Source organism: Sceloporus occidentalis, unplaced genomic scaffold (assembly GCF_023333645.1).
Source record: "Sceloporus occidentalis isolate IW3139 unplaced genomic scaffold, rSceOcc1.0.p SCAF_16, whole genome shotgun sequence".
Lineage (NCBI taxonomy): Eukaryota > Metazoa > Chordata > Lepidosauria > Squamata > Phrynosomatidae > Sceloporus > Sceloporus occidentalis.
In genome coordinates, this window is record NW_028316996.1 from 14,536,180 (window position 1) to 14,558,400 (window position 22,221).

The window sequence follows — 22,221 nt, forward strand, 5'->3', positions numbered from 1 at the left end:
CCGGCGCCCAGCGTAAAGCGCCGGCACCCGAGACAAACGCTTCCAACACAGGAGTTTAAGGTAAGTGACCGGGGCGGGGGGGGACACCGGACTCATTGGTGAGTCACCAGGACACTCTTTGCGGGCCGGTCCGAGCTATTCAGCGGGCCGGATGTGGCCCGCGGGCCGTGCTTTGCCCAGGTCTGATCTAGAGAAAGTAATATCAGACTAGAGATGTGATTGGGAGCACCTGGCACGTTTTTGATGGTGGAGATCACTGCATTTGGGGTCTAGAGAGTTCACTTTAAGCATATCCAATCTGTTATGTACTTAATTGCAGACTTAGTATAGGTCAAATGTAGATGTATAATAATAATTATATGACCAGGGCCACCACCAGGCTTAAAGTCTGGATCCCATGCCCCTCCCATCAGCCAGCCCCATGTTCATCCAAAATACCCCAACCCATTGCTCCGCCCATGTCACACCCATACCCCTGCCTTACAATTCACCCATAAGCACAACTTGTGAAAGCAAGATATAACCTAGCATTAATGGTGCCTGAGAGCAGTATTTCCTTGGCCTCCAACACAACTTACACACACACACACATACATACATACTAACAAGAAAACACTGATATATACTTCCATACACATATAAACACATTATTACTCCTGCTCTCGAAGGTACCACTAACCCTAGGCTCAACACTGTATGTGTGCATATATGTATTTATGTGAGCATGGATGTGTAATTGTGTGTGTGTGAGAGCATGGATATGTAGGTGTGTGTGTATGTGTAAGTAAATGAAATGGAGTGTGTGTTAGAATGAATGTGTATGTGTGTGTTAGCAAGTATGAGTAGGTGTGTGTAATTTCTGTAAGTGTGCTTACATATGTGTGCTTGAGTGCTGGAAGGGGAGGCATGAGGCAAAGAAGGCACAGACAAGTTGTGAAGGTGGGGGGCCTCGGGGGAATTTTCACACCAGAGCCCTGTGGTTTCTAGTTATGTCCCTGTGCAAATGTATGCTAACACCATACACTAATGCACAGACACTCTAACACTATATGTGGACATACACACTCATGCTAATGCACACACTATCCAACAACATACATTAACATACACATGCTAACACACACACACACACACACACATACATATATATATATACACACACATACACACACATACATACATTACAGTTCAATTGTTGGAGGTAACTTAGAAATGTCCTTCTTTCCATCCACTGTTATTTTGCATCTATATATATCCAGGGTAATGGCATAAAAGCAGACAGTATTACTTCACCACATATCACATATAACCATTATTGTTCATAAAGAAATGGCTTCTGTCAAATTTGCACAAAATTTAATTCATCAAATAATAAAACATATTAGACTCAATAGGAAACAGATGTGGTGCTCTGCGTGCCTTAAACGCTTACACTAATGACTCCCCTAACACACAACTCATTAATTCACGTATACATCATCCCACAAGCGTGTAGCACTCCCACTAGCCTTTAGAAAACAGTCCGGAAGTGTTGCCACTGTGCTGCAAGGGTAAAATAAACACAGGGTCGTTTTAACATGTGTTACATTGATGCTGGAATAACAAAAATGCTTAGCACTAGCCATATAACAGATTGAAGGGAAAAGCCGTAGATTAACTAGCCACTAAGCACTTGTATAAAGTGCAACCTATACCTATTACTCCTTTATTATAAGAAGAAACTGCCCTCTCTGTCCTCTCTACAAACTATGTAATACTTTGAATTCTGACAGGAATCTTGTTTCGACTTTTTTTACCCTAATTATTTAATCTGAGAGGGGGGTTGAATGTATAATATCCAGGAGTAACGTATATACTACTTGCTTCAAATTTACACTTGGTGGGGTTGCCCTCTTATTATCATACCGACATCATAACACTTGTTTTTATTCAAATTTCCCTAATTCTCATGCAAATACCTGAAACCCATCTCTATACCCCGTTATGCCCAGTCCATATCCAAAGCTTGGCTTTCTGTCTTTATGCTTATGGACCTTTAATACCCATATAACCAAGTGGGGCGGAAATATAACTGTCCTGAATGGACAACCTCTGTACTGTTGCAGATTTATATTTTATGCTTGGGTTTTACCCACCTACTATCGGGACTGTTGCTGAAAAAAAGATTCCGCACTAAAAGGGTACAACTTCAAGATTCATATAATCACAGCACAGCTTGCCTTGAATCCAAGTATAATAAAATCAAAGGAAAACTTCCAAAAGGATGTTAGGGCATGTAATTTTCAACGCAGAAGCTCATTACAGCCAACGTGCTCCCGCGAATAATTACGTTAAAACTACATTACATTCCAATAGATTGTAAGCTCACAAGATCAGTGCCCTCTTCTACTTCTGTCTTAACATAATTTCGTTAAGTTTAAGGTAATAGCACTACAAAAATTAATTTCTAGTGTATCAGCTAATAATTTTGCACTAATGTGGGTCCTTGTATGTTGATATTTGGTTTGATGTCTGTTTACTTGTGTTAGATGCATGGTTTTTGGCTTTAATAGTAAAATAATGTGTATCAATATAGTTATGTGTTAAAAAAAATGCATAATTATTAGACTTGCGCATTCGTCTTCGGGCGAACATGAAAACGAGCACGAAGAGGCCGTTTTTTTGTTCGTTCCGAAGACACGCCGAAGAGAATACAGTGCCGGCAAAACGTAGGAGAAGACGAAGACTCACAACCACGAAGAATCGAAGATTCTTCGTGATCGTCTTCGTTTTTGCCGCGCAGCCGCCAAAATTTCAAACAGGAGTGAGCTGATCTCGTCTGTCCAATCAGCTCACTCTTGTGACGTCACGCTAAGGGTCTCGTCCAATGCCTGTGCTGCTGTTTTTTGAATTCTGAAGGCGCCTTTATAAGACCAGAGCTTGCCTGAGAGATCCATTCATTTTTCGCTGTGACTGCTTTGGCAACACTGCTGTGCTGCATCCGAGCGTTACAGAGAGAGATTGTTCTGTTCTGTGTGAGACTGGTAAGCCTTAGCCTGCCATTTCTCACAGTGTACTTCATCCTCACTTCAGTGCTACTTAATATAATTAATAATAATAATTTGATTAATTTAATTTTTTTTATTTAATTTGTCATCAACTGTAGTGTAAGTGCTGTTGAGTTGACAGTGCACCCAGTGTCTCAGTGGCACTGGGGTGCCCTTGCCCTGGGCTGGCACTAGTGCCTATTGCCTGTCCTGCTTAAATAAATTAAATAGAATTTATAAATAATAATTTAATAGAATCTATAATTTAATAGTTCATTATTATATATATATATATTTGTCAGTCATATATATATATATATATTCTATAGTATACTAGTGTAGAGTGTACTGTAGACATTCATCTACTAGTGTCTAATTTAAAATCAGTAATATTAATTAATATAATTAATAATTGAATTCATTATAAAATTATATATATATTTGTCAGTTATAGTTAGTAATAGTATACTAGTGTAGAGTGTACTGTAGACATTCAAGACATCTACTAGTGTCTAATCTAAAATCAGTAATATCAATAATTCTATAATTCTTTCTTGTCTTAATAGTTAATTAAATTAGCTATAAATAAAAGTAATAATATTAAATAATTACTACTAGCGTATAGTTCAGCTAATCTTATTAGTACTGGTGCTGCAGCTCTATAGTTTGTGCTTTGTTTTAGCAACAGCAAGAGACCAAGTCAATTTTTCTTAATTAATCTTTCATTTTATTTCATTTGTTTTGCTCACCTCAGTCCATCAGTGAAGTGAACTTGTTGGGCTAGTGAGTGCAGCCGCATAAGTGCTGTGTTTTTTTTTGATCAGCAAGCAGTGACGTTAACTGTTTTGCAAAGATTTTCTCATTTATTTTACATTTTATTTCAATTTTATTAAAAGTACCCTTAGTGTTTTGCTCACCTCAGTCCATCAGTGAAGTGAACTTGTTGGGCTAGTGAGTGCAGCCAGCAGTGAAGCTAACTGTTTTGCTGTGACATTTTATTTTATTTCTAATTCTTTTCAAGAAAAATTGACTGTGACGAGCTGTACTAAGCAAAGCTTCAAGCTACTAGCTGTAGTACTAAAATAATTCTAATCTTCTTTAATCTTAATCTATAATATATTATAAATAATATATAACAATATAAATTCTAATTCATAATCTATAATATAAGTAATTCTAATTCTAAATTCTAATTCATAATCTATATTCTTCTATCTATAATACATAATATATAAGTAAATTATTTCTAATCTATTAATATTATATAACTTAATATTAATTAATAAATCATATACTGAATCTGATTTAACCCCACTTTAGCTTAGTGGGTTTGAGAGCGTCTGCCTAGAGGTAGACTTATAGTAAGGAAATATAGCTTTAGGCTAGCATAGTAGTAGGCTAAGCTCTTAGGCCCGTGTAAATTCAAATTAAAAATAAAATACTGCTAGTTATTAAATAGTTAATCTTGAGTTAATAATTTCAATAACTTTAGGATTTTGGCAGATTGCACACAGCACAGTGCAGTAGTGCATAGTTTTACTTTTTAAGCAGTAGCACTGAAGAGAACTTCCTCTAATTTTTTGTCTTTAATTCGTTTTTCCTTTTTTTTTATTTTTATTTTTTTTTATTTTTTTTATAGTTTTTTAAACACTACACTACACTACACACACAACACAAAATTTGAAATGGATCCTCCTTTTGGGACTAAGGAGGGACAAGCTCCATCTACCACCGCCACCACCAGCACCACCACCAGTTCTAAGATGCAGCCTTTGCGTCAGTCTAGTCGGCCAAGTAGGCCAAGCTCTCGCTTATCATTTGGGGAAGCATTGCTTGAAGGATCATCAAGTAAAGGAAAGGCACCAAAAGCAGGCAGTAGTAGTGCGGCTAGGCCCACAAGCTCTATGGTTTTTTACGGAAAGCCTAAAGCACCAGAAGCACGTTCAAAGTTAAAGGGTAGCACAAGTAGTACCAGCCCAGTGACTAAAAAGAAGTGCCTTTTGCCCCAAGCAGCATCTTCCCCATCCACCAGCAGCATGCAAGGTACCAAGCAGAGCCAAATTAGCAGCAAGACTCAGAGGGGTCCCAAACCAAAGCGATCTCATTCCTTTGTAGGGAAAACCACCACCACCACCACCCCCACCTCTACCGCCTCTACCACCACTAGTGCTGCGCCTAATGTTCCCACTGGTACCGCCACGCCATGTCCTCCTAGTACCTCTAGCAAGCCACCAAGTCCTTACAAAATTTTTGTAAAGACAGTTAGAGAGAGGGCTACACATAGTGGAACTCCACCTAGCGAGGTAGCAGAGGAGCCTGAGACTGAGAGGCCAAGTGCAGAGTCTATTCTTCCTGCTCGCACTACTACTAGTCACGAGTCTCACGACGATATCAGTCTTAGCTCCAGCCTAGCAGGAATTCCATTCGATCTGGCTAATGAAGAGCTAGACTATGAGCCAGAGGAAGTAGAGGAGATGAGTGGTCAGGAATCAGATTCCTCAGGGAGCAGTGTCCAAATGACTAGTGCACAATTTTCCCCTGAGCCTCCACCTTCTCCGCTACGATCACCACCACCACCACCACCACCAGCAGCAGCAGCAGCAAAACCTAGCAAATCTAAAGCAATTAGCAGTCCCACTATGGCCAGTACTGTTACCACCAGTCCCACCACCACTAGTTCTGCCTCTGTTCATCCACCTCGAGCAGTAGGAGCAGCACCCAAGGCACACTCCAAGGCTATGCGCGCCCCAATTTGGGAGCACTTTGAAAATGTTGAAGAAGGGCGCTATGGAAAGTGCAAACATTGTGGGAAGCTAATAAGCAGAGGGAAAGTGTCTGGCCATTTTACCAGTGCTAGCATGAAGCATCACCTCAGCACTCAACACAACGCTGTGCTATTGGGGAAAGATGCAGAGGGAAAACTTAGTGCAGGCAGCATAGCTGGTGGCCGTGGAAAAACCCCAACAGCTTCTTCTTCTGAGCCAATAGCAGCAGCAGCAGCAGCAGCAGCAGCAGCAACTAGTGCTGGCAGCCAGAGACCAAGGCAGGTTGGAGCACTGCATGTCCAGCCCACCCTGGAACAATTTGTGGCATTCCAATCCAAAAGGTCAATGCCCAAACAGCAGGCCAATAAAGTAACGCGACTGATTGGTCAGTTCATTGCTGTTGGAGGGGCATCCTTCTCTATGATCGAAGGGGAGCCTTTCAAACAATTGATGGCGGCTGTGGCTCCACAATATACAGTTCCGTCACGTTCCACTTTCAGCAGGAACATTGTCCCCTCATTGTATCGGTCCTGTGTTGCAGCAGTGAAAGAGGAGCTTTCCAAGGCTGCTGGTCAGTCTGTTCATTTCACTACAGATTTGTGGAGTGCACCTAGTGGCCAGCATGCCTTTCTTTCTTTGACAGCACACTGGTGGCAGCCCGGTGTGTCTAAGGAAGCTGCTGCAGCAGGCTACCGATCTTTCCTTCTCCATGCAGAAGTGATGGATGAAAAGCACACTTCCCAAAACATTCTGCATGCGATGAGGAAAATGTTTAGCCTTTGGGTGGGAGCAGAGCCGGGCACCAATGTTGAAGTTGGTTTTGTGGTAACTGACGGAGGTGCCAATATGGTGAAAGCGCTGCGAGATGGTCATATTGTTGGGGTGCGCTGTGCAGCCCACATCATCCATCTTGTAGTGAAGGCAGCAATGTCAGAAGGAACTAATGTGGCAGCAGTAGTTCTGTCCTGCTGCAGAAAGATCGCTGGGCACTTTCACCATAGTGTTAAGGCTAGCCAACTTTTGAGGGAAGAGCAAGAGAGGTCAGGTCTTCCCGTACACTGCCTACGTCAGGATGTCAGTACACGGTGGAACTCCACGTTAGACATGCTCGAGAGGATTTTGGAGCAGCAGAGGGCAATCCATAATCTTGCCTCAGAGCACAATATTGGGATTACCTCTCCATTGAATAGGGAGGATTGGACAGTGATCGCCCAGCTAGTGGCAGTCCTTAAACCATTCAGGGATGCCACAGAAAATTTAAGCTCAAACACTGCCAGTCTGGCCCAGGTAATCCCAGTGTTCTCCCATATAGGCAGCAAGATGGATGTGTTCCTTGGAAACCGTGAGGCTGTTCAAGGTGGCACTCTACATCCTGACATAGCAGCCATAGTCAGGAAGCTGAAGGATCTGCTAAAAGTACACCTTCGCAAACGAATGGAAGAGAGTCCCGAAATGATGCTAGCGTGCCTTTGCGATCCAAGAATTAAGGGAAAGCTAGCTTTGAAATTTAATGTTCTCAGTAGCTACCGGGAGCAATTGGTCAACAAGGTGCGTGACTGGCAGCGTAAAATGGGAATGCTGTCCGAGGAGGGAGAGGTGCAGGAGGAGGAAGAGATGATGTGGTCTGCTACTCCTAGCAGCAGCATCAGCAGCAGTGCCACAAGCAGCACAACACAGCTGAGTGGAGCAGCTGCGTTTTGGGAAGAGGCACTTGGGAGTATAGTTGGACCATCTGACAGAGCTAGCAGCAGAAAGGAGAGTAGTGCTGCTGAAATGGTCAAACTTTACCTCTGTGAAGTTCCTTCTGCGCCTAATGTTGATCCTCTTAGCTACTGGGATGAAAAGAAGAGTGTGTGGCCTGCACTCTCATGGGTTGCGCAGCAGCTACTATCATGTCCGCCAACCACTGTTCAAAGTGAGCGCGTGTTTTCTATGACTGGAAACATACTGAGTCCACAGCGCTCACGCATGGCACCTCATCTGATGGAGCAGATTGCCTTCCTTAAATTCAATCTGCCCAAGTTGGGTTACCCAGCTCTTAGCTTGGAAAGTTAATTTTTTTTATCTGTAATGTTTAAGGTAGTTTCTCCCCCTGGTTGCACGTGTTTGCGGTGTGGCAACGTCTGCTACCTCCGCCGGTGTAGCCAATTTACGCTAGGGCCTAGTGTCTGAGTTCTGGAAGTCCGCTCCCAAACGCCATGGACTGACAGACTTTCATGCTTTGCCCTGGGGTGAAACAGGTGAGCGGGTCGTCAATTGCCCACTCATTCACCTTTTTCCTTTTCCAACGGTGCTGCTGGTGGTGGTGCCAGCATCTTTTGCCAGTTCGCTTCCTGGCTGAAATCATGCCTCAAATGTCCCTAATGGAGAGGGTAGTTTCTCCCCCTGGTTGCACTTGCTGCGGTGTGGCAATGCCTGCTACCTCCGCCGGTGTAGCCAATTTACGCTAGGGCCTAGTGTCTGAGTTCTGGAAGTCTGCTCCCAAACGCCAAGGACTGACAGTCTTTGGATGCTTTGCCCTGGGGTGAAACAGGTGAGCGGGTCGTCAATTGCCCACTCATTCGCCTTTTCCAATGCTGCTGCTGCTGCTGCTGGTGGTGCCAGCGTCTCTTCTCTGCCAGTTCGCTTTCTGGCTAGTGTCATGCCTTAAATGTCCCTAATGGAAAGGGTAGTTTCTCCCCCCCTGGTTGCACTTGCTGCGGTGTGGCAACGCCTGCTACCTCCGCCAATGTAGCCAGCTTACGCTAGGGCGTTGTGTCTGAGTTCTGGAAGTCCGCTCCCAAACGCCAAGGACTGACAGTTTTTGGATGCTTTGCCCTGGGGTGAAACAGGTGAGCGGGTCGTCAATTGCCCACTCATTCGCCTTTTCCAATGCTGCTGCTGCTGCTGCTGCTGGTGGTGCCAGCGTCTCTTCTCTGCCAGTTCGCTTCCTGGCTAGTGTCATGCCTTAAATGTCCCTAATGGAGAGGGTAGTTTCTCCCCCCCTGGTTGCACTTGCTGCGGTGTGGCAACGCCTGCTACCTCCGCCAATGTAGCCAGCTTACGCTAGGGCCTAGTGTCTGAGCTCTGGAAGTCTGCTGCCAAACGTCTAGGACTGACAGTGTTTGGATGCTTTGCTCTGGGGTGGAACAGGTGAGCGGGTCGCCAATTGCCCACTCATTCGCCTTACCCAATTCTGCTGCTGCTGCTGCTGCTGGTGGTGGTGCCAGCGTCTCTTCTCTGCCAGTTCGCTTCCTGGCTAGTGTCATGCCTTAAATGTCCCTAATGGTAAGGGCAGTTTCTCCCCCCTGGCTGCGTCTGTTTGCGGTGTGGCAACGCCTGCTACCTCCGCCGGAGTGGCCAGCTTACGCTAGGGCCTAGTGTCTGAGCTCTGGAAGTCTGCTGCCAAACGTCTAGGACTGACAGTGTTTGGGTGCTTTGCCCTGGGGTGAAACAGGTGAGTGGGTCGCCAATTGCCCACTCATTCGCCTTTCCCATTTTTCAATGCTGCTGCTGGTGGTGGTGGTGCCAGCATCTCTTCTCTGCCAGTTCGCTTCCTGGCTAGAGTCATGCCCAAAATGTCCCTAGTGGTAAGGGCAGTTTCTCCCCTCTGGCTGCGTCTGTTTGCGGTGTGGCAACGCCTGCTACCTCCGCCGGAGTGGCCAGCTTACGCTAGGGCCTTGTGTCTGAGCTCTGGATGTCCGCTGCCAAACGTCTAGGACTGACAGTGTTTGGGTGCTTTGCCCTGGGGTGAAACAGGTGAGTGGGTCGCCAATTGCCCACTCATTCGCCTTTCCCAATTTTGCTGCTGCTGCTGGTGGTGATGCCAGCGTCTCTTCGATGCCAGTTCGCTTCCTGGCTAGTGTCATGCCTCAAATGTCCCTAATGGTAAGGGCAGTTTCTCTCCCCTGGCTGCGTCTGTTTGCGGTGTGGCAACGCCTGCTACCTCCGCCGGAGTGGCCAGCTTACGCTAGGGCCTTGTGTCTGAGCTCTGGAAGTCCGCTGCCAAACGTCTAGGACTGACAGTGTTTGGATGCTTTGCTCTGGGGTGAAACAGGTGAGTGGGTCGCCAATTGCCCACTCATTCGCCTTTCCCATTTCCTTTTCCATTTCCATTTCATTATTTTCCTTCTGATACACAACCAACCAAACATAACACACACAATAACACAAATAACACAGTGACATAACACATAACACATATAACACAGTGACAAGTGACAACACACATAACACACATAACACATACACGTACAATGCAAAAATCACAAGGACCTTTCCTCTTGTTATTTGTCCTGGCCTTCATTTCTACACTCACTAGCATTAACGCTATAACTCACACTTCATACTATAACATTTTTCCATCCACATACCTGCCAACAGACCCAACTTTTTCAGGGACAGTCCTGCTTTTTTCCAGTCCTGTCCCATCTAATTTAGCTAAACTAGGTATGCAAATACACGTTGGTAGTTATAGCTCGGTAGGTAGCACTAGTATAAACATTAAATAAATATAATAAAGTACTAAATAATAAATCTAACTTTAAAATACATTTAAATAAACCCCTAATTTTTTTTTAAAACCCATTAAAATTAAATTATTATTTAGACATAATACATCTTTAACCAAAGCAGTGCACTGCTACTAATCTTAAACATAACCGTACATTAACCCTAAGCTATTTTTTAGTTCTTGTCCAACATTTTTCCATCCACATACCTGCCAACACACCCAAGATTTTGGTGGACAGTCCTGCTTTTTTCCAGTCCTGTCCAGTAAAAGTTGGGTTGTTGCAAAGTATGCCATTGTAAATAGGTAGCAAATGTTAGGCATGTATTACAAGTGGTCCAAAATCAATTTAAAAATGTAAAATAATCCCTATTCTTTTATTAAACATCTATGGATGTGTGATTGTGTATGATAAACGGAGGCCAAGTTCCTTGGAGCATTTGTCTCTAGGTCATTTTGTGTACAGTACACCTCAGTACGTGTGTGCAACTCTATTGGTCGTTTCGGCAGGGGGCTGGCCTGCCATCAACGAATGAAGTGCGTTCTGCAATTCACTAGTTGATGCCAGACCAGCCCCCTGCCGAAACGACCAATAGAGTTGCACACACGTTCCTTCACGGCAGCTGCTGCTGCTCCGATGTGTTGTTAACCCCGTATTAACCCCTGCAAGGCAACCGGGAAGGAAACGAAGATTAAACGAGCACGAAGAATGTCCGCGAATATTCGCCCGAAGAGAAGACAGGAACGGGCGAATATTCGCGGAATACGAAGGTTTTTTCCCCCCCGAAGACGAGCACGAAGACGAACACGAAGAGCCCCCTGGTGCCCAAGTCTAATAATTATATCCTTGTGTTAAGTATTGGGATCTCAGAAGAAAGTACTTGGAAACGAGTGATGCTTCCTGTGGACTATTGACTATTATGTGAGTTTTTTTGCACACAAATGAGTTTATAAATGTGAGTGTCATTGCTCTAGGAAAGATTACCCCCATTTTAATGGATTTAATGTGCAAATGTTATCAGGTTTGTTGGTGCAGTATTGCGGAATATTCACTGTTGGTGGTATTACTGTGTATGGCTCCACTGTTTGTTACGTTATCTCCAAAGTTATATTTCCCACCACTTTGGATTTTTTTTTTTTAAAGTGAAGATGTCTCATATACCATGCTATACATAAAAGGACAGCACTTTGCTCTCTAGAGTTTACAATCTGCCTGAACCTATGTGAGTAACCTGAAAGGGCTTGGAAATAGGTCATCCAACATTTGAAGGGTTAAAAAAAAAAACTTGAAGGGAGTGAAGTACAAAATACTGCATGGAACACTAAAAAAAAAATCTAACTTTTACAATTTCTCTTGTGCAAGATTCAAAACAGATTACTTTAAACGTTTACCAAGAACCGCTGTGTACAAAGCAGCGGCATTGGTAAGTAGCAGAATGTTTAAATACAGTATATTCCATCTGCAGGGTTTAACAATCATGAATCAAAGAGATAGCTTCTTCCTGAGTAGAGAGTGGGCTTTATAGAAATTTACAGGAAAAGGTTCAAGAGGTGCAAGCAACAAAATACGTTTCAGATGTGAACAGAAATTACAAGTAAATGAGGTAAAAGACAAGCAGCTGCGTGGACAAGGGGTATAATAAGGGTAATTTCAATGCAGGATCCCTCAAGTGACACAGCTATTTTGTAGTTCACACAGAACGTAATGAGCGCCCGGAGAGGAAGTGGGACACAAAGGGGATCATACATTCAAAAATGAGAGCTCTAGGAATCTTTTTCTTCATATGCTTAATTAATGTGCCTTTGTAATAGATTTCACGTTTACACTTTCATTTTAAGAGCTAGCACCTAATGAATGCCAAGTTAGACATGTGATGATCACGGCAAAGTTAATAGACCGTAAAAAAAAAAAAGAGAATGTTTAGAGCGATTCAAGTGTTGGTGGCTATTTAATAAGATGTTAAGAGTACGACGTCTCTAGATTGAGTTATTGGCATGAAGAAATCCTTACCTGTCTATCCTCTCAAACTTATATCTGGTTAGGCTCCTGAAAACAGCCACCTCTGCTCCCTCCATTATACCTCAATGGATGAGTAGATATATTTACATCTCTAATGGTACAGTCCCTCATTCCATACTTACAAAAGATTATGCATTACAATGTACAATGATGAGGTAGAGCAAACAGAAACATTCCGTTGGCTGATATGGTGATTGCATCACTTATCAATTTGGGCTAGTAACACTTATGTTGCAGAAATACTAGTAAATGTGTGACTACGTGTTACTATGAAACATAATCAATAGCAGTGCTTACGTATGTTATAGGATGCATAAATCTCATGCAATTTTATCAACCTTTCATATCCTAGCTAGCTGGCAATTTTTAAACGTTATGATATAGTGACTACTTTGACATGTGATGAGATGTGATGAGATGGGTGCAGATTTAGGATACACAATATAAGTATAGTAAAAATTATATTCTGTGTTTCTGATCTGGAAGATAAAAAATATCAGAAAAGACTAAAGGAGCTCAGTATGTATAGTTTAGAAGAGAGAGAGAGGATACGTGAGAGAAACACTTAAATACTTAAAGAGATTTAATGATGTACAGGACGGAGGTTTATTTTAAAGGAAGAAAAATGCGATGATCTAAAACTAGAGGATCATAGGATCAGATGTAATGCAAGGAAGTTTCACTTAAAAGAGAGGGTGGTAGATAACAGCCCCCCATCAGAAGTAGTAGAGGCTGATAGAGTGAGGGAATTCAAATAGGCATGGGATAAACATAAAGCTATCCTGAATCAAATACAAGAATGAGGAATGAATAAGATCTCATTCTTTACACCAGGAAAAATGAGCAGACTACATGTGCTGGATGGTTCTTATTGGATGTCAAATTCTATGTTTCTATAATTTATTTATATTTTTGTTAGTATTTTTCTGCCATTGCTTTAACCCCTTCAGGACCGGGATTTTGATACTAACGTGTCGCTAAAGGACCGGAGCCGTTTTTGTGTTTTTGCTATGTCTTTCTTCAACTGTAATTTCTCTCTTATCAATTGGTGCACCCACACAAATCATACATTGTTTTTTTCAGCACAAGTAGGGCTTTAATTTGAAACCATATTAAGCTGGGTAGTACATTGTTTTGTTTGAAATAAACTGGAAAAAGTGGGGAAAAAATGAAAAAAACGCATTTTTTTACAGTTTTGTATACATACAAATTGTACACACATTGAACCAATGGGAAAAAATTATCCCAAATATATTCATTAACTTGTCCTGATTTGGAAACCACCCAACATGGCCAGGATTTTCATCTATTTTGACCAGTATAGGGCAAATATTGCAAGGCATGCATCACGTTTTTGAAATGTCATTTTTTTCAAATTTGGCATGGTAGTCTAATAACTGCAATAGTTGTCACAAATACTGATTATCCCCCCAAAATTATATGTTTATGAACAGTAGATAAGTCAAGGTGTACAACTAGGGTCATTTTGACACTTTTCAAACAGGGATTTTATCGCCAATTGCTGCCAAATTTTGAGGTATTTTTATATTTTTGGGGTTTTTTTTGCATATATTGCAATGTTGCTTTAGATTTTATATTATATTTTGTATAGAATATGTGCAACTGCAGAACAAAACACCAAATTGTGTTCACCAACATCCCCCGGTTCCAACAAGGCCTCACATGCATGGTTCATGCATTTTTTGAGGAAGTTATGAGGGCAAAACTGGAACATGCGCATTTTCGTTTTCACATTTGGAATTTTCAGAAATTGGTTTACTGGGCCCATATCCCATTTGGGACATTTTGGAAGCCCCCTGCTGTAAATTACCCCATAAAAGTATATACTTATGAACAGTAGACAAGTCAAGGTGTTCAACTAGGGTAGTTTTGACAGTTTTCAGCTAGCCTTTTCTTCACTGATGTCTGCCAAAGTTCACGGAAAATTTATTTTATTGCGTTTTTAACAAATACATTTCAATGTTAAAATTTATTTCTTGCACAGCATATGTGCAACAGTGGAAGAAAGCACCACATTTTGTTCACCAACACCCCCCGGTTCCAACAAGGCCTCACATGCATGGTTCATGCATTTTTTGAGGAAGCCATGAGGCCATAACTGGAACATGCGCAAGTTTTCAGAAATTGGTTTCCTGGGCCCATATCCCATTTGGGACATTTTGGAAGCCCCCTCCACTGTAAATTACCCCATAAAAGTATATATTTATGAACAGTAGACGAGTCAAGGTGTTCAACTAGGGTAGTTTTGACAGTTTTCAGCCAGCCATTTCTTCACTGATGTCTGCCAAACTTCACAGGGAAATTATTTTATTGCGTTTTTAACGCATACATTTCAATGTTGCAATTTATTTCTTGCACAGCATATGTGTAACACTGGAAAAAAACACCACATTTTGTTCACCAACACCCCCCGGTTCCAACAAGGCCTCACATGCATGGTTCATGTATTTTTTGAGGAAGCTATGAGGGCAAAACTGGAACATGTGCATTTACATTTTTTTTAATATTTTTTTTCATCAGATTACTTGTAAGTGACAGGTTTAGGCCGCTGACATCAATCAGGGAGACCGATCAATAATCAGCGACTTAAAATGTCACCGACAAGTGATCAGGTAATAATTATGATTTTTTCATTTATTAATAATTTGTGTTTTTTCATAATTACCCTAGATGACCCCTCTCTCTTTGTAGAGCAGGGTCATCCGTGGGCTGTCATAATGATCCGATCACTCCTATTGGCCAGGAGCGATCTGATCAGCCCAGCATTTGACCTGGAAGCACCCTGGACTTTCAGGTCAGTGCTGTTATATTTTTTTAATTATTATTATTATTAATTTTTTTTAATTTATTTATTTTTTAATATTTTTTTTAATTATTATTATTATTTTTTACATTATTTTTTTTAACTCTTTCAATGCTGATGCTCCATTGAAGCACAGCATTGATTGATATTTAGTCCCCACATGCTTGTGGGGACTAATATTAACCCCTGCAATGCTGCGATGGGGGTCATACACAATCGCAGCATTGAAGGGGTTAATTGAGGAAGAGGGGGGTAGGGGTTAACTGAGGAAGGGTGGGGGTGGGGGGGGTCTGGTCTCCACACTCATGTGGAGACCAAAGAACCCTGTCTCCCTGTCCCTGAAGCTGCCTCTGGCAGCTGGGACACAATCTCCAATAGACTGGAGATTGTAGGGGAGGAGTCTCTCTGATCAGTCCTACAGGACTGATCAGAGGACTTCTGGGGGCTCGTTTTTGCTGTTGTTGGTCTGCCAGGCTGACCACCAGCAGCAGAACCCCCTAAAAAACGGGAATTAACCCCTTCAATGCCGCGATTGCGGCATTGAAGGGGTTAACGCTGCACTGACGCTCTCATGGAGCGATCAGGCAGCAGGGGGGTGTTGGATCAGGTCCCCACACTTGTGTTGGGACCCATTCAATACCCCCCCCACCCTTCCCTGAAGCTGCCTGTGGCAGCTGAAACCGCGATTGCAGATTTTTCTGCAATCGCTGTTTCTGCCTACAAAATCACTCCGTGGGAGTGATCGTGGGCTTGGGGGCGGGCTTAGACAGGCTGTGCTGTCTGCCCAGGAGTCCTGGGCAGACAGCAGCAGCAGCGCCCCCACGATCACCGCGATTGTGGTGATGTGGGGGCGTTTTTTGGAGGAGACGTACCTGGTACGTCCCGGTCTACCGGTGACTGTTAACCAGGAAGTACCAGGTACGTCCCGGTACTGAAGGGGTTAATGGATGCATTGGAATGCAACTTCTGATTGGATAATGCTATGTTTATGTAAGAAGTAAAGACTTTAATACCTTTTTAATGAATCCTATTAAGAGCCAGTTTTTTTTGAAGTAATGAATCAGTATTTGCAAAAACTGAAATCTGATTGGCTAGTCTCTTCATCCAGATATCCAGAAATAAATCGGATTTCAATGTTATGTCTTTGGTAAATCGTATTTCATAATAAATGCTTTTAAAGTACGCCTTCTATTTATATGTATTTCTCCAAAAATAATATAATTTAGTTACGTTAAGTAAGGTCAGCTTTATGAAACTTAAAATGCAAACATGACAATGTGGCACACATAACACAATCTTCTTATGTTGCTCTAGGCAAAAAACAAGCAAAAAATAGATATTTTTTCAATTTTAGTAGGCTATAGGAAATCTCTGTATTCAATAAAAACATTTAATGCTAGTGTGCACTTAGCACTTGTGATATCTGATTTGATCAGCATGAGAATTTTAGTTTGAAGTGTAGTTGTCTTCCAATATTTTAATGCATATAGCATTAATATATATCTAAAGAAAAAAATCATATATAGTTTTTATTCCTTTGGTTTCTCACGCGTTACATAAGTGATATTGACACTTCAAATCAACATTGAAGATCTTTGTTCTGAATATACCGTATTTGCTCGATTATAAGACGACCCCCCAAAATCTGAATATTAACTTAGGAAAAAAAGAAAAAGCCTGAATATAAGACGACCCTAAAGGAAAAAAGTTTTACCAGTAAATGTTAATTCATGTAAACTATTTTTTTTAAATAAAAGCTATGATTGAGAAAAATATTTTTTTTGTTTTTATTTCCTTGTATTTTCCAACCTGTCCCCCAGTTACGCACATCTGCCCCCAGGCTTGCCACACCGATATGGCACTGTGGCCCATGATATGCCTTTTAACCCTCTATATGCCACTGTGCCCCATGGTATGCCTTTTGACCCCCTATGTGCCACTCTGCCTCCAGAAATGCCTTATACCCCTATATCCCATTCTGGCATTTAGGGGGTTAAAATGCATATTATGGGGCAGAGTGGCATATAGGGAGGTATAAGGCATTCCAGGAGGCAGAGTGGCATTAAGGGAGTAAAAAGGCATTGTATAGAGCACTCTGCCTCCAGAAATGCCTTATACCCCTATATGCCACTCTGGCATTTAGGGGGTTAAAAGGCATATTATGGGGCAGAGTGGCATATAGGGAGGTATAAGGTATTTCAGGAGGCAGAGTGCTCTATTAAATTCCCCCTTAACGCCACTCTGCCTCCCGAAATCCCTTATACCTCCCTATATGCCATTCTGCCCCATAATATGCCTTTTAACCCCCTAAGTGCCAGAGTGGCATATAGGGGTATAAGGCATTCCAGAAATACCCTATGCCCCCATTTAACACACACACACACACCGGTGCTTCCAATTTCCTGCTGTATTGCCGGGGCAGCCGGAAGGAAGTGGAGTTGGGAGCGGGGGTTTGTCTGCGTCCGTCGCGCATACTTTCCCCGGCTGTCAGAGATCAGAGTTCCCCGGTGCGGGGAACTCTGATCTCTGACAGTCGGGGAAGGTATCCGCGACGGACGCAGACAACCCCCGCTGCTAGCCACACCTCCTTCCGGCTGCAACGGACGTTGTCTACGCAGATCGCGTAGACGTCAACCCGCTGCCCCGGCAATACAGCAGGAAGCACCGGTAAGTAAGTGTGCGGGGGGGGGGAGACAGGAGGATCCAGGTCCCCTGCAGCGGTGCGGGGGATCTGGATCTTAGTCTCATAATCAGACCTCTATTTGAGGTCTGATTAGAAGACGACCCCGATTAGAAGACGAGGGGTATTTTTTTGAGCATTTGCTGTGAAAAAAACCTAGTCTTATTATCGAGCAAATACGGTATATGATGGCCAGCAAGCTCAAATAAAAAGGCATTTCCATCAGTGAAAAGTTGCCTGAACAGAACGTAATAACCAAGTATACTTATATGTAAAATGGAAGTAAATTCAACGAGTGCATTGAAATAACCCATAAAACATCCACAATAAAAGGCTCATAATTGTATTGCAGCCTCGACACGTTAATCATTTCACCCTTCAAGGACTTCTAACATGCGTAAGTGTCCGGTTTATCCTGTAAATCTCTTCTGCATTCTCCCTTCCCTCACGAAAACATGAAGTCACACGATAACTCAGCCCCGCTCAATTTATCAATTTCTTACAGAGTTTCACGGTTTTACAATGTAGCATCCTCCTTTACAAACCTCTCGGTCGAGTATGCTTTGAAATCGCCCAATGCTATATAATAAATGTATTAAACGTTAAAACCTTTATAAAAAATGTAAAAGGTTGAATTCTACATTTAATCTCTGTGGTTTAAGGGTATCTAAACTGAATACTCATTTCATTTCACATTTTTTATGTTTTCTCCTCTCAAATATTTTTAAACTTTATCTTTGTTCTCCCATTTGACATAAAAGGGTTTGCACAACTGGGGGTGAACTACCCGGAAAATTAGATAACATAACATTCATTTGCCAAACACTTTCTAGAGTGTCATAATAAAAATCCAGAAGGCATTACTTTCTGTGCTGTAGATAAAGTAAAATAATATTGGAAAGGTGGAAACATAAAAAATATGGGAAACCGTGAAATGGAATGGTTATTCAATTTAGATTCCTTTAAACCACAGGGAAGTTAATCGTTTTAAACGTTTAAAAATGTCTTATAAACTTTGCACTCTATTCCCCCTCCAATATATTCATCCTTTTAGCACAGGTCTTAAAGTAATCATATAGACATCATCTAATGATTGATTTAAACTGTGTGCATTTTCATTCAGTCAATATATATGTGTACCATACACGTTTGTATATAAAATTGGACTACATAAATGATAAACCCTCTTTTAAATGGTAGTGTATATGTTTAACTATGCATATTGATACATTTGTTATTTAATAAATATTGAAGATTTACTATTTTTCCAATTTTTTTATTTCTGACACAATTTATATATAATCTTATAAATTTATTTATTTATATTTTTGATAATAAATTCATAATATATGACATGCACTTATGTATAATTTTATTAAATCTAAGGATGTATTATAAGATGTCTTCCTTCCTTTTTTTGTATTTCAAAGCACATGCGGCCGAGGAAGCTCAATTGTAAAACAGTACCTCTGCGAGAAATGGATACATTGAGCACCGCTGAAGTATCGAGTGACGCCACATTCTCCAGAGGGAAGGGAGAAAGCGGAAGAGATTCACAGGATTACAACTACACAAGGATTTGAAGAAAAAACTTTTCATATCAGATATAACACCAAGCGCACACTATCATTACAAATTCCTTTTTATTCATTACAATATTTTTGTGTGGGTGAGGGAACTCGGTGGCTGGTGTGTGCTATAGGCGCTGGCTTATTAGCACTCATTCTTTTTTCTTTAAAAGGTAATCTTTGTATATTGCTGGTATATTGTTATGTATATTGTGTAAACAGATCACTCGTGCGTTAATAAACAGAGAAATTAATAGAGAAAATATGGAAGTCAGATGGCTTCTCAAACTTTCCAAGTGTTCCTTATCAGGAGAGACAGTCCCTTTTAGGTACCCACATCCCTCTGTCCTGTTTTCCTGCCCTTATGTTTTTTTTATTTGTAATCATAATAATGTATATTGAAACATCAGGTACATTCAGTTTCGTAGATGTCTAAAAACACAGTATCCATCTTCGAAACTCCTTACCCAGTTGCATAAATAGCTTTCAACAGATCACAACATCAGATAAAAAGTTGTTGTAAAGACCACACATATAACTAAATGCCCTAAAACAACAGTGTTCCCCTGTTTGGTCATTTCAAATCTTGGGAGGCATTGCCGTTCCATCTAAAACTAAGAATAAGTACCATTACCGTTGAGACAATTCCTTAATCAATATTGAGATCTCGCTGTCCAGATGCCTTCATAGTCTTCCAATTTTTGTGAAATTATTCTAATTCCAGTCACATAATGGCATCAACGATATCTGTAGTAATATTGTAGTAATCTCAAAATATGCCAGCTAAGAAAATGTAAAAATAACAATGAAATACTTAAGGTATTTGCCATAAAACTCACATTAACCAAATCGGCTCAAACATGAACACCCTGTTTAGTCTTTCATGGAATAAGAAGTAGGTGCATTTTCAAGATAATGGACTTTTTCTTGCAACCAGAATCCCAACGGATCCGTTTCAGTTAGTGTTTATTTCTAGGCTTTTTTTTAACCAAAAATTGATGATAAAAAAAAACAAACAAAAAAAAACATTGGACATAATTAAAAACAAAGATGATCAAGAAAGGAGATCTACATCTATCATGTAAGAGTGAGTTTAACATATGTAAAAAATTAAAAAATAAATAAAAAAGAGTAATATACGTGACATACCTGCTCACTGTGTTTTGTACATTGATGTTGCATAAAAAAAACACACACACAATGATGACTTTGTCTAGAAAAAATGCGGAGACCCTTTGTATATGAAGAAGATAAAGATACTTCATAAGATGTCTGATTGTGAGTCAGATTACACACAGGTGTAGCTTAAGGGAGTTAATGATGACAGTTATCTTACTCAATTATTTCAGGAAGTAGTTTATGTGAAAAATCAAAAGATGAAATTTCCACACAAAAAAAATATTTACATTTGCCATAATTCAAACACACACATTTTTTAAACGCAAGTCAATTTAAAAAAAAAATACATGCGTCATTCATAATAAAAAGGTGAAATGGTAAGGTTTGTATACAGGCTCTGGAGAACTTAACCCATCAAGCAATTGTGCTGGAAAATCAGAAAGGTGCGTTCCAAATGACAGTATGGTATGGTTGACATACCACTAGCATCATGTATACACCGCCATGCGTGTTAAGATTATTTGAGCGGGCAAATTACCTGAAAATGACCTACCACTAGCATGCCTTGGGACCTCTGAAGGTCTGCACCAGTACAAAAATGGTAAATACAAAGGAAACTCTTCAGAGGTTATCACTGATGATGTTCAGCAGTAGAAAACAGATATTCAACTCCTACCAGCATAAAATCAGGAAATATATAGTTCTGTCGCTGGGCATTGAATGAACGGAAAAAAATATATATACATGCCCTGAATATTTGGGTTTCAAGTTGCATATTAAAGTTAACATAAACAATAGACATATTTTGATTTGAATGTCAGATTCATATAAACTTATATGATGTATGTATATAGGTTTAATACGGCAGTCTCATTACATAACTCAGGGTAGATATTTCTCTTAATTTTTTTTTTAAGAGAATTGTTACAGTTTTTAAAGCGGCTAGAACATTTCTCATTAATAAATAAAAGTACCCTACATACCGTACATTTTTTTGCAATTTTTAACGTGTGCAAGTGTAATTAAGATTCCCCTTTTACATGTTTGCTGTACCCACACAAATTATACGTTCTTTTTAGGACTCTAGGGCTTTCATTTGAAACCATACTAAGATGCAACAAAAAATACCGGTAATTGTGAGTGCCACTGATAACAATGAACCCATTAATGTTCTCCAACATCCCCTGATTACAGACATACCCCACATATTTTTTTATGTTCTAGAGGGCCACATCCATCCCTTAGTAAAAGTACTACCTTATAGGGTACTATCTATTTCTGGTTTGGGGGTAGTGAATGGGGGGGGGTATAATTTTTACATGTAGTACTAGGGCATTGGGATATTAGGTCACTGTATTGTTTATCACAGTGCTAGATCACGGCATATATTCCCCTCTCATCATGACGCAGCACTGCCAGGATGGACAGCTGGCCTTGTAGCAGTTGTGACAGCCCAAGCTTATGGTTATGGTTTGAGGCCGCGTAGAGGCAGTCATAATACTCCATGGTTGATGTGAGGGCATGGTGTGAGTGATGAAAAGGTCCTCTTATTTTTTGTATTATTTATACATTCTGTGGCTATTATTAAAAATTCTAAAACAAGTCCAGAGAGGGAAGCATTTGAATAAAAGGAGGTGAACCAGACTTAGCGGTTATGACTTAAGGGGTAGAAGGCAATGGGGGGAAAAAAGACAATTCTACTTTACAGGTAGTATTTAAGAAATTAAAGA